Raw genomic sequence first — 13,777 nt, 5'->3', positions numbered from 1 at the left:
GGGGGTCAGTGTCCTGGCTGTTGTAGTCTAGTCAGTGACACGTATAATTAACCCCCTTGATTTGTCTCTACAAGTTGCAAGCAGTTGTGACTGGATAGTTTTGAAGACACTTGAGAAGTTAAAAAAGCATGATTTTAACTGTGTTGCCCAGGGTGTCAAGGTGTCAAAGGTGACTTTAGTTTTTGTTTTTTGCGAGTACAGAAAATAATATATATTATCGCTAAGCCCGCATACAATAAAACCTTTCTAGGAGATGCTGGATTTGTCCGAGGTCAGAATGAGATCAATGATAGTTAAACAAACAAACACAAGGTTTGAGAATCAATTTCAATTCAATTCAAATGAACAATAACACTTATAGAACCAAATAACAATAGGACTACTCAACTTGCGCCGAGTGTGGCCGAGTTTCAACGAGCGTGCCCGAGTGATGCTGCCGAGAACGGCCGACTTTTACCGAGTGTCCTCCTCCGACCGGCCGAGTGTGTTGCCATGTCCACTTATTACAAGCGACTTTGGGCTTGATTTAAGGTAAAGTTGCTCAAATGGTAAATGATGCATTTATATAGTGCCTTTATCCAAATCGCTTTACATAGATTGTGCATTACATTCACACACACATTCATACACCGATGGTGGCGGAAACCATGCAAGGCCAGCACATCAGGTGCAATTAGGGGTACATTTGAAACAGTTTGTAGAGCGGGTACATTTCAAAGAAAATAAAGGTCAATACAAAAACTGCTAAGATGACAAAACCAGAAGAAGCACTAAGACGTCCACAAGATTCGATACACCACCAAGATACACATGTACCTAAATATTTCCTTAATGTCAACGAAGTCCACAACCACAACACGAGCTCAACAAACCATGTGCAACCCAGATTTGGCACAAACAAGGGACTAAATTAATTTCGCTCCTATGCCACCAAAATGTGGAACGCCCTACCAACGGTCATTAGGACATGACTTCAAAACCACTCTCTTTTTGATTACATTGGTAGCCATTTTATCATCGGAAAGATTTGCCTCCAGGATGGAACCTATAGGTAATTTCATCTTTCCGTGTGATACATTTTGTCACTTTAACTGAGAATTTGTCATACTTGCTGAGATTACCATTTGATCCAAAGAGAATGGATTCAGTTTTTCCCAAGTGTAGTGAAAGTTTGTTATCTCATCAGCGAGCCAGGTGCAAATTCTACAGAGTTCAGAGCTGAGGGCCTTTTCAAATTTCAACCTGCAATTTGTCCCTGTCCAAATAAAATAGCTCAAACTAGTGCTGGTTGTTCGAGTTACAACCCGCAGCAGTGGTGTCCAAATAGAACTTAAACAGGATGCCGAAAGTTCTTACACAACAATATCTGGGTCTGGGTCAAGGCCATATCGCGGAGGATATCTGGGTCTGGGGATATCTGGGTTTACACTCAATAGCACATCTACAAGCTCACAACATGTCGACACGTTGTGAGCTTGTATATATACAGTATATTTTCAAATAGCCTAGTAGTATAGTCGCTTAATTCTTTTGGGCTTGTTTTCATGGACCTCGTTGCTTGTTTCTCTCTCAATTTAAAATTCTAAATGCTTTATTGGCATGATAAAATATGTCTTAGCATATACACATAACAAAACAAAGTATAACATTGCATATGTAGCAGACTGCCTCTGATGGCTCAAAAGTCTAATATCTCTAATATCTCCCCTGGTCCATAGGGGAGATATCCCTTTGTGGTTAAGACATTGGACTTCCACGTGGACTCCCGGCGTACATATACAGAGAGTGAAGTAATCAATCAATACAAGTCAAGCAATACAATTTAGGCATTTAGCAGACGCTCTTACATTACAGAGCGACTTACAGTTAAGCAAGTAGCCTACAACAATGGTAATACTTCAAATACATAAAAATAGTCATCATATGTAAGCTAAGAACCTAAGTTACCTAACAGTGGAATATCTATATAGGCTAATGAAACTATGCGTATTATATATTATATGCACAATATAGTAACAATGAAAATAAGTGAATAACAGACAGAGATAATTAATGATAACAGTGACATGCAGCAGTATTAGTCACTTTGTTTAGCCAGATGTGCTTGTTTAATTGTTCTCCTCCAACCTGGCACCAACAGACACTGTTCAGTCAGTAGGACTCGAGCCATAGAGGACCGGTGGAGTTTCTCCTCTGCCCCCACAAACCACAGCCCGACGCCCGGCCTGGATGGATGTAGCAGAGAGGGGCCGCTCTCATCTCATCTGACCGCCCGGTGGTCCGCGGACCCCTCCCTCCCTTTCCTCCGACCAGAAGAACCACCACAGATACTAGGGTTCATTTTGGGTCTGCTGCCTGCTGTGTGTCTCTGTGGTGACGTAACGCTGGACGCTGAGTGCTAGCTACCGTTAGCATCGTTAGCATCCCCGACACTTTTATCCCTGCAGTTCAGTTCGGTTTGTTTGTTTTTGTTTGTGTTGTTCCACCCCCATGGGGTTCTTATTCACTACGTGTTGACTCCGCCAGACTCTAAACCCGTCGACAGCTCTCCTCTGGAAGGAGTTTTACTTCATAAACTATTAGTATTTTTTTCTTTTACTTTTTTATGAAGTAATAAAAGAACCAACGGTGCTAACTTGGCACATCCATCCATCCGACCCGAAGCTAACTTTAGCTTCAGCTAGCCCCGTTGGCTAAAGTTATAGTTACAGTCAGCTAGGCTAGGCTAAGCTAATCCGTTGAGCCCTGGAGGTTCAGCTAGCTTCAACGTAGCCGTTAGCATCGTCGGTTAGCATCGCCGTTAGTGTTAGCATGCCGTGCTAACTAACTCTTCCACGTCAGCCGGACGGACGGACCGACCGGCGGCTCTACAATACAAACACAACAGATGCTAACCGTGGATGTTTTCAATTAATGGGACGTGGTGTTGTCGTGGAGGATGTCGTGTGTGTGTGCGTGCGTGCCAGTCGGTGTGCGTGTTGTTGAAACGCACAGAAAGACTAGTTGAGAGTTTAAATGTAAAGCTATGCAACAATCCTCTTGATGTTAGCCTAGCACTGTGTGCTAACATCTAGCTGTTTCTAATACTGTCTGAGGCCTTCGTGGATTCTATTATTATTATAATGACTCTGGATTAATGACCCGACGCTTCTTGGATGAGAAACTCTGTACATTTGTCTGTGTTTTATAAACTGGGGGAAAACCTGGATAATATATACCTGAGCTTGGAGGATACAAGTGGACTTGAAGAAGGGATCTGACACCATCCTGCAAAGGTGAGAGAATCCACAACAATCACCCTTTCACCCTTTCCATGACTCTGTATAACATATTATATATACATATATCAGACACTCTATAACATCAGTGGTTCTCAAACTGTTTTCATGTCAAGGACCCCCAAATTGACACTCATTAGCTCGCGGACCCCCCCCCCCCCCCCATTTGAAAAGAGATGCCAGGTCCAGGGACCCCCATAAGAGAGGATTTATACGGCTGCAGTGATTCTCTACCATTTTCATTTATATTGTAAAATCAGTGTTAATTTAACTCGGGACAGTCGGGAGTGTACAAATGGAACCAAAGGGACCTCTGAGTTACAGACCCATAAGGGTCCATTTGGCTCCAGAAGTATCATTTAGCATCATTTAGCTGGAGGACTCCCTGGAACTCCCTCAAGGACCCCACTTTGAGTACCTGATCTATAACACACATATATTATATAATATACGACTGTATAACATGATGATTGTTCCTTTGACTCAGAGTTAAATCATTATGTGGTGGTGGTGTTGTAGCTAGATTTAACACTAGATTTATTTTTAATTTGTTGAATCTAGAGTTGCAACACCAACCATTGACAGCCCATACATCCAAACAGAAAAGAACTACAATCTGATTGTAATAAACTGCGTTAAACTCACCAACATTGCAGTTGTATGGAAAGCTTGAATTATCCTCTTTCTATCTGCAAAGTGTTTTTGTTTCATGAAAATCCACTTTTTCTTGACAGAAAGTAGCTAGTAACATGTCTACGGTGGGTTTTTTTTATGAAACACAAACTTCAAGCTTTCTGTATAGCTCCAATGTTGGTGAGTTTGTAGGACCTTTCTGTGTGGATGTATGGGCTGTCAGTGGTTGTTGGTGTTAGATTCAACATGTTAAATAGAAATCTCGTGTTGCAAATTGCAGCTAGTGGTGTTGGTGCAAATTGAACTGAAGGGACCTGTGCTACAGGGTTCAGGTAATGGAAGGTGTTGTTGAACACCTTCCATTAGCCTTGAACTAAAGAGTCGCATGAGAAAGAAATTCACCCCAATGTGTTGGAATACGACAAGAACAATAGTTGTAGTACGTATACAGTATAGATATACAGTACAGTGGTTTTCAACCCTTTTCATATCAACGTCCATTATTTATTCTACCTCTCAGACCCAGAACGTGTCTTTGGTTAAGATCTTGTCCACAATTCCATGCTCTATTGATGTGGTACCATTAGGAGAGATAATGAGCAAACGATCAGAATAACAATTCTTCTACATTCTGTAATTGTGGAGAATTCTTAAGTAATGCAGATGTTTAATAACACAAATTTAACTCTTGAGAGTTACGGGTCCATTATCTTGGTTTCATCGTACTCCATAGAGTTAAAGATCTATAAGGGCCCATTTGGTTGCCAACTCTCATTTGGAACCCTCCCAAGGACTACTGGTTGAGAGGAACCGATAACACACACACACGCACACGCACACACACACACACACTTGAATACCCTATTAGTTAATACCTTGATACTTAATACAACAGATTGATAGGATACTATTACTTTAGTACATAACAACTTTAAAAGCCTCAATTAATCAGTAATAAATGATATGATACACAACTCGTATGAAAAGTATATACAAATTGAAGTTGAAACAGTGGTTAAAAAATCAACCAGTCTTGTGATCATGTATGACTCTCAGTCCACAATAGAGTAGGCCTACCCTAGCTTATTCTGATCTTTTCTTATTTCTCTCAACTCTCTTTTTGCTGTGTTTGTACTATGTTTAACTCTTTCTATGCTGTCCTCATGTCTTGCTATGTCATTTTGAGTGGCGCAACCGTGCAACCACTCCAAGGAACAGCAATGTCCGTGTTCTGTTAACCTACTGTATGTGTGTGACTATGAGTAGCAGTAGGGGCAAAAGTGGCGCTGTTGTGCCAGCGAGAGAGAGATAGTGCTGCACTGTTGCCTGCTAATGAGAGAGAGAGAGGGGGGACGACGACGACAACAACAGAGGGGGGTTGCACCACTCAGTTCACACGGGTGTGATTTTGTTTAGTGTTCAATGTCTACGGATGGAAATGAGCATCTCTGCTAAATCCGGTGTATTTTGCTACATATAGATGTAATGTTCAATAATATACTCTGTCCCGTCCAAATAATAATTATGTGGGTAAAAAGGCTCAGGTTTACTTTAACTCGATTCAGAGTGAATACTTATGTAGCCTGGGCAGAATTCCATCCATCCATCTTCAACCGCTTATCCGTTGTCGGGTCGCGGGGGCAACAGCTACACCAGAATACTCCACTCCAAGGCAGAATGCCACTTTGGGTTTATTATCCGGTCAGGAGCGGATGGTAACTTTTGTTGTATGTTGTAGTCAATGATTTGTAGTCATCTGGCAGGAAACCACAAGGTGGAATCAGTACTATGCATTGAATTGAACTGCCTGATGACTATTGAAAAGAAGACTTCCGCACACCGACTTACTTAACAGCACGTGCGTACGGGACGAAGCAGCAAACGTGTAGGAGAAGGAGGGCAAGAGCTTTTAATTTAATGTCAAAGTGCAACTTCTTTCAACCTTTCTCAGGCAACCTGATGACAGACTACTACAAATCAGTGACTACAACACGACGTAAATTACCATCTGCTCCAGACCCGTTCACACAACGATTTTGGAACACAGACCTTTCCTCCGAGGTGGAAAGCCTGGTGACGCGAGGTTAATACTTATATGTGACTTGATGGGGGCGGCGGGGGGGGGGGGGTGGTGTGTTTGTGTGTGTCATCACATTGTGTGATGTCCTCATTTAATTGCTGGAAATGATTATGCCAAGTGGAGTTTTCTAGACCCATGGTAAGGTCACTATTATATCTTTAGTTTCAGAGTGGTCAGTGCTTTCTAGACCCATGGTATGGTGACTATTGTATCTTTAGTTTCAGAGTGGTCAGTGCTTTCTAGACCCATGGTATGGTGACTATTGTATCTTTAGTTTCAGAGTGGTCAGTGCTTTCTAGACCCATGGTATGGTGACTTAACCTGACGCTGCCAGATCCAAAAAGCTTGCTACACAAATTTGTTTCACAGCTTATTTGGATCTGGGATCGCGGAAGCAAATTCGATGACGGGGCTGTTCCTTTTTTTCAAGATACATGGTAGATGATTGGATGGGAGCGTCTGTCTATCACCGTGTGGGCGTGCAAACACAACCAATCATATCGACGTGTCTATATACCGTCACATCCGCATCCCGCCTTTAGCTCACGCTGATTGGTTCGGTACGAAGCAGATCTGACTCAGGGCTCAACTCCGTCAGAGATCCCAGATGAGTGTTGTGTTGGGGAATATGTTTCCGCAATACCGCCCTCATCTGGCAGCGTCAGGTTAATGGTGACTATTGTTGATGTTTACATTCTAAGAGAAATTATCTGGAAAGGAGCCAGCTTAGGTGGTTCGGGCATCTGGTTAGGATACCTCTCTGGCGTCTCCCTAGGGAGGTCCTCGAGGCACGTCCCACTGGGAGGAGACCTCCGGGGCAGACCAAGGTGCAGTTGGAGGAAACATATCGACTCACTGGCCTTAGAATGCCCCGGGATCCCCCAGGAGGAAGTCACTTATGTTGCTCTGGAGAGGGAAGTCTGGAGCTCTCTGGTGGAGCTGTTGCCCCCGCGACCTGACTACAGATAAGCGGTTGGAGATGGATTGATGGATAGAGAATCTGCAGAAACAGAGAGCCCACAACAGTTTTGGCTTCGCTCATATATAAAAGACAGGCTGCAGTCTCTCGCTGTCCTTGGAGGAGAGAGGGGGGCAGAGCAGTTCGCAATTCATTTCCAATGGGAGTCACGTGTTTTTGACGAGACAAGCTTGCTGTCTTCTGCCCTCCTCCCCCCCCCCCCCCCCCATGGAGCAAGCTTGTCTCGTCAAACCACGTGACTACTCCCATTGGAAATGCATTGCGAGCTGTGCAACACAGCAGACACAGGAGACACCGAGAAGACAGCTTTCTTGTGACTGAAGCCTTAGATGAAAGATCTTCTAGGATGCAAGACTATGGTACAAATTAGAGGTGAATGGTCTTATATAATGAATGGTCTTCTAGGATGCAAGACTCTATGGTACAAAACAATTAGATCGGTGAGCAGCATATTTTCACTCCAAATGACTCGGTCGGCGATCGGTAATTTACCCGATCTGGAGAAACCGATCTTTTATACAATTTTAAGTGGTATAAAAGTATATATATATATATATATATTTTTTTTTTAAATATATATATATATTAGGGATGCACTGAAAGGGAAACTTTTGGCCGAAACCGAATATAGGAAACAGTTGGCCGAAAACCGAATATCCGAATATGATTAATATTGTATATCTTTTTTTTCCTACCATTGCTGTCATGGCCATACCTTAAAGCTACCTGATTTATGGCAAAATAAATGGTTATGGCAAAACATAACTTAAATAATAATCACTATTATGGGTCCATAAAACATTTTTTCAGCTTTTTTGAATGCATTAATTGCATACACTATTCGGTGATATATTTTCTGCTTATTCGGGCCGGAACCGAATGGGCCAATGAGCATTTTCTGCTGAATATTTTCTGTGGCCGAATATTCAGTGCATCACTAATATATATATATATATATATATATATATATACTGTAGTGCTGCCAACGAATATTCTATATCCGAATATAGATTCGAATCAAAAAAAATAATTAATAACCGAATATATAAAATTAAGGTTCGAATTAAAAATAATAAAAAAAATATTTTTTTATTTATTATTATTATTAGTTTTCGGTGCCATGGGTAAGCGTTGTGACTTGTGAGCTTGTAGATTAGTTATATTTGCCACGCGACATGCCGACAACGGCATACATTGAAGAATAAATCATTTCCTAAACACAGACTATACAGCGCAGCGCAGCGCAGTTCTGATTGGCTGCCTCGTCTCCAGCCGTGTTGCCTCAGAATTCTTTAGGGTCACTAATTTGAGCATAACAGCGGAGCGCAGGCGCTAGCCAGCTAAAAAGTTTCATAACGTCGGCACTCGGCAGCAGACCCACAGTCCACAGATAATAATAATGCAGCAGAATTAACACTGCCTCCGTGCCTCGTTTTGATAAGGCTGTGTGGTAGGATTGCTCATTTAAGAAAAATGTTTTACTGGAGAAGGGAGAATGTATGCGATCCGTTCCATCTCAGTTTTCAGCAACACCAATGCGCGGAGAGAGAGAGTTGCGCCAGCAATGCGATCTTAAATGTTATGTCTCAGGTTGTATTGGTGTAAATATAATTATTAAAAAATCCGATTGGCTCGAATTGAAATCCGAAATCCGAATGGCTCGAATTGTTCGAATCCACGTGGGTTTTTAAAACGAATATCCGAATCCAATTTTTGGACAATTACGGCAGCCCTAATATACTGTATAACTGTATATATCATAATATCGTTTTGCATCTTTGTGACGGGCCTAAATATTCTCCCCTTCCTCTCCACACACACACACACACACACACACACACACACACACACACACACACACACACACACACACACACACACACACACAGGAAAAAGGGTTTTTACGTGGGTTTTGACATATTTTTGAAATATAAACAATGTCCACTTATGCACAAAGGTCGGTATCGGCCAATCGCGAGAAAAACAAGTGGTGATCTGTCCGAAAAAACCTGATCGGAGGAGCAGCTCTAGTACAAACACCAGTAGGAATGAAGAAACTTAGCCAGCACACTAGAAATGTCCTCAGTCTTCACATGGTGTAAATAAAGCATGTGAAAAGGACATTTCTAGTGTGCTGGCTATTCCTTCATTCCTATCCTTACGCCCTGACATACAGTAAGGGATGTTGACTGTCAATAAGTTGACCTGCCATCTGTTAGCCCCCCCCCCCCCCCCCCCCCCACTCCGATAAACATTGTTCTTATATGGCCTGACCTGGTTTATGTTTTGATCCAGCTAAACATGGGTTAAGACCCTGAGGCCTTCTGAAATCACCAGTTTTCACCGGTTTTCGTGCCAACGAGGACAACCCCCCCCCCCCCCCCAATTTTTTTTTTGTGCAAGCCTGGACAGGGCTGACATGCATCGGGACGGAGACCCACATCGGGTCGCTAAATGCATGTGCATTTTCACGTGGAAAAGTGGCTTTTACTTCCCCTCTCCACAACACGCATGAGCAAACTGACACAGGCAATTAACCAGGATAAGGCGCCGATACTGTGATACAGCATAGTAACAGAAATCTGTTTTGATTAAAACAGCACCCCTACTTCCCTCAGCCATGCCTAGGTGATACTGTGACAACCGGAAACTACAACATGACATCACGCCGTGGTGACAAGAGAGTCACGGCGCACCCCAAACACATCTCTCGTTTTTACTAAAATAAAACTACAACATGACGTCGCTGAGCCACGGTGATAAGAGACTCACCGCTCGCCCCAAACACATAACTCTGTTTTTACTAAAACTACAACATGACGTCACTGAGCCACGGTGATAAGAGACTCACCGCTCGCCCCAAACGCATAACTCTGTTTTTACTAAAACTACAACATGATGTCGCTGAGCCACGGTGATAAGAGACTCACCGCTCGGGTGCAGTACTTAGTTCAGACTAGTCATTGGTCCGACAAACGACAACCTACCTCAACCCCTAACCTAACCATAACCAACCTACCTCAACCCCTAACCTAACCATAACCAACCTACCTCAACCCCTAATCTAACCATAACCAACCTACCTCAACCCCTAATCTAACCATAACCAACCTACCTCAACCCCTAACCTAACCATAACCAACCTACCTCAACCCCTAACCTAACCATAACCAACCTACCTCAACCCCTAATCTAACCATAACCAACCTACCTCAACCCCTAACCTAACCATAACCAACCTACCTCAACCCCTAATCTAACCATAACCAACCTACCTCAACCCCTAATCTAACCATAACCAACCTACCTCAACCCCTAACCTAACCATAACCAACCTACCTCAACCCCTAACCTAACCATAACCAACCTACCTCAACCCCTAATCTAACCATAACCAACCTACCTCAACCCCTAACCTAACCATAACCGCAAGCCCGACAGAGCAATTCTCTGTCTGAATTACGTTGGGATCCCCACCGCTCACCCCACACACACACACCCCTCTGTTTTTACTAACCACCGTTTGGGTGGTCACCTCATCACCTAAAGCTGGACTATGAATAGTCCTTAACATGCAGTGAGAGAAATAAACAAACCAACCAAGTCTCGCCCAAAAGAAGCGACTAGACTACAGGCCACACAATGGCAAATCTACAAGATCAGTGAGCTTGTAGATTATTATCTATTATTTATTTGTGAAACATAACAATACAAATCCTGTACAGGGATCCTTGACACAAAACATGTCCACGTGCCCGCGGGGGGGAGGGACAGATGTGAGGGACATGTTAATTTAGGGGTCAATGAACACATGGAAAATGTTGAGAACCTCTTGTTCAAACAACATTAGGAAACAAGACCAAAATAGAAAAATTACATTTTTACGAGTAATATAATGTAAAATCAAACGGATCTGTAATATGGACACATGACCGAATTGCGTGGTGTATCATTATGGATACAATCTGTAAGGTCGCTTCTCGCCCCCATGACGTCTCTCTGGTAGGTAAGAACATGAATTGGCCTGTTATAGCGCCACCATGAGGCTGATTTGAATTATTCTAAGTGGCATTTCTTCCTCAGCTTAGTGGGAATGTGTGTGCATATTTTCATGGAAAGTGTCCATGATTTGTAGCATTTCGTTCAAAACGGACCAACCTTGCAAACTTTGGAAGACAATCTTAGCCAATGGGGATGTAATATGGGGAAGCGGACAGTTCCTTGTTGATCACATGACTGTAGAGATAGTGTAGTAGCAGTCAGGGCTCCAGCGTGTGACCTATTAGGTCTATTAGCAATAGCATATGCTACTTACTCGTAACATGCAAGTTGAAATATAGCGAGGTTGCACCGGTGCTACTTATTGCTTTCACTCCCCGCCTCAACCGTGAGGCTAAGGGGCTTTAGTGAGATAATAAAATATTACTTTCTTCTTGCTCATTCCACCGAGTCTCGCCTCTCTCTCTCTCTCTCTCTCTCTCTCTCTCTCTCTCTCTCTCTCTCTCTCTCTCTCTCTCTCTCTCATTGGCAAGCAACAGCAGCACTGTCTCTCTGTTTCTGGCACCCCTACTGGCCCCTACTGGTACTCATACTGGTGCTCACACATACATAGGTGAACGTCACATACGGACATTTCTGGTTGTAGGAGTGGTTGCACCACAAAAAAAAACAAAAAACAAAGCTAGATTTCAGCAACGATCAGCCGTGCATTAGTTTCCCTGGAGCGCGCAGTGCATTTTACAACTGGAGCATGATGCTCTGCAGGCTTTGCTCGCGCTGAATCCACGGAGACAGCAGACACACAACATGTCCCCAAACACTGAGGTTAAACTTGTTGTTTGATTCAACATAGAGTGCCACCGAAAGATAGCTTCCAATAGCCTGTTGTTTTGCGTCGAGTAGTTCTGTGTGCAGGCTACACACATGATCGCCTCGGCCAACAGAATACTTCTCCCACGTGAAACCTGGTATATTCTTCGACGTACGACGTGTTGCATGGGTCACCACACTTTGTGAGCTTGTAGATCAGCTATTTTCAGCGCATGGAAAATGGAAATATGCAGGCTGAGAAACTTTTCCCACATGTGAAAGCACATCAGCTTTCACATGTTGGAGCTTCATTCCATATAAAGACAGAAGCAATTAAAGTGTATTGTATTTGTGTTGCCAAGTGGTTTGATTATTTTGCCTTACTTTGGTCGTCGTTCGCGCACACACACACACACACACACACACACACACACACACACACACGTCACAGCGCTGCTATTCTTCCGTTATATTTCATAACAAACATGAAGGGAGATGATGGCTGACGAGATTCAGAGCGGGGTAATATACTAAAGTAACGTTATAAATGTTATAAATGCAGATTTCATGTTAGGTCAAATTGATAAACTGCGCTGAACAATTGAGCTTGTCGGGTCCAAACGTAGTCTTCTACCTCTTTCCTCTTACCTGTGCAGTCAGTCCTCCTGCTGTCGTCTTGTTTTATTGTTCCAAATAAATTATTCCATCTGAAAAGTCCTTAACCCATTCTGGCCGGGAACCCATTCTGGTGTTAGCATCATGTTATGCTTTAGCTCTTAAAAAAGAGAAACATCCACTCGTCTCAACGCATGCACAGCTGGGCATGCAGCGTTGACACTCACTCTCACTCTATCGCCTGTAGTCAATTAAACAACGTTAACCCATTTAGGCCTGACCTCAAAATTAAAAAAAGAAAATCTTCTAAATCCTCCAGTTTTCTGAAATAAATATGTTCACGATTTTTCAAAAATAGCAGACCTACAAGCTCGTAGCGCGCTATGAGCTTGTAGGTCTGCTATTTTTCAATAGCTAAATTTATAACAATGTTTAAAACACCAAAATGGGTTAAAGGACCACTTCACCACTTGTCAACGTATCTTCCTATAATAGGTCCTCACTAATAAATAATCATGATAAAACGGCACGATTGTTTTCTACTCGGTCTGTGTCTCATAGGAGGGCTGTGGGCAGTTCAGAAACCGTCCTCCAGTGACATCCCCCCCCAGTGACATCCCTGCATCCCGGGACTCATTACATTGAAAATGAAAACCTATTTACATCACTGCATCCTTTAAGCTAAAATAATTATGACCAGGGACTTAAAATCATTGTTTTAATTGATGGCCTTCATGCCCTGGCACTCTGCCTTTGTGCCCTCAAAATGTTGACCACACTGAAGGCCAAGTGGCCTTGCCCCTAAAAGGATGACATTCCAGGCCTGGTTACAGACATGGCACCACTGCTAATGTGGGTTAATGTGTCTTATTCCGCCACCACAGACTGTTACTACAATGTCAGTCATAAATGTATCATTTAATGTTTTATGTTTGTATTCATTGGCCGGAGGACAGGGAGAGGAGGACAGGGTGTGTGTGTGTGGGGGGGGGGGTCTTTGATATGGTTACTAGGCCAGTGTTGGTCGCTGAACTGGACACAATGGCTTCTGAAAGAAAATGCCCTCTGGCATTGTAATGATGCAATGAATAATAAGGTGTGTGTGTGTGTGTGTGTGTGTGTGTGTGTGTGTGTGTGTGTGTGTGTGTGTGTGTGTGTGTGTGTGTGTGTGTCCTCTCATTCTGTTGTAAATGTCTTCTTCTTAGGTATGTTAAATCCAGCCTCAGTCACATGATGACGTCTGACTGTCTACAGTCAGGCCCTGTAAGCCCCTTAGGGGGGTAGTATAGGAAGTGCTTGTATTAATTCCACAGTCGGTGTCTGTCCATCAGTGCATCATTTACAGTTGTTACGGGGCAAGCAGCCAAGTACAGGCCATTATAA

The 13,777-nt window shown here is 43.0% G+C and overlaps 1 protein-coding gene across 4 annotated transcripts in view; it reads left to right on the top strand.

The window, feature by feature from the left end:
* Positions 1-2,169: 2,169 nt before the first annotated feature.
* The window catches only part of ppfia1 (PTPRF interacting protein alpha 1), a 75,693-nt gene continuing 64,085 nt past the window's right edge, over positions 2,170-13,777 (top strand). For all 4 annotated transcript variants that reach the window (XM_080772831.1, XM_080772834.1, XM_080772833.1 and 1 more), the window contains exon 1: positions 2,170-3,275. The gene's annotated coding sequence lies outside the window, so the exon portion shown is untranslated. The remainder of the gene's footprint in view (positions 3,276-13,777) is intronic.

The sequence above is a fragment of the Protomyctophum bolini genome (assembly GCF_963924005.1).
Source record: "Protomyctophum bolini genome assembly, chromosome: 1".
Taxonomy (NCBI): domain Eukaryota; kingdom Metazoa; phylum Chordata; class Actinopteri; order Myctophiformes; family Myctophidae; genus Protomyctophum; species Protomyctophum bolini.
This window is presented reverse-complemented; position numbering and strand designations above follow the sequence as displayed.